We start from the raw sequence: 744 nt of genomic DNA on the forward strand, positions 1-744 counted from the left end.
GATACGTCTCCAACGTATCGATAATTTCTTGTGTTCCATGCCACATTATTGATGTTATCTACATGTTTTATGCACACTTTATATCATATTCGTGCATTTTCCGGAACTAACCTATTAACAAGATGCCGAAGTGCCGATCGCATTTTCTGCTGTTTTTGGTTTCAGAAATCCTAGTAAAGAAATATTCTCGGAATTGGACGAAATAAAAGCCCGGAGGCCTATTTTCTCACGAAGCTTCCGGAAGACCGAAGACGAGACGAAGAGGGGCCACGGGGAGCCAAACCCTAGGGCGGCGCGGCCCCCCTTGGCCGCGCGGCCCCGTGGTGTGGGCCCCCGTGCCGCCTCTTGACTTGCCCTTCCGCCTACAAATAGCCTCCGTGACGAAACCCCCGGTACCGAGAGCCACGATACGGAAAACATTACCGAGACGCCGTCGCCGCCGATCCCATCTCGGGGGATCCCGGAGATCGCCTCTCCGCACCTCGCCGGAGAGGGGATTCATCTCCCGGAGGACTCTACGCCGCCATGGTCGCCTCCGGTGTGATGTGTGAGTAGTCTACCCCTGGACTATGGGTCCATAGCAGTAGCTAGATGGTTGTCTTCTCCCCATTGTGCTATCATTGTCGGATCTTGTGAGCTGCCTAACATGATCAAGATCATCTATATGTAATTCTATATGTTGCGTTTGTTGGGATCCGATGAATAGAGAATACTTGTTATGTTGATTATCAAAGTTATGCTTAT

This window comes from Lolium rigidum, chromosome 6, assembly GCF_022539505.1.
Source record: "Lolium rigidum isolate FL_2022 chromosome 6, APGP_CSIRO_Lrig_0.1, whole genome shotgun sequence".
Taxonomy (NCBI): domain Eukaryota; kingdom Viridiplantae; phylum Streptophyta; class Magnoliopsida; order Poales; family Poaceae; genus Lolium; species Lolium rigidum.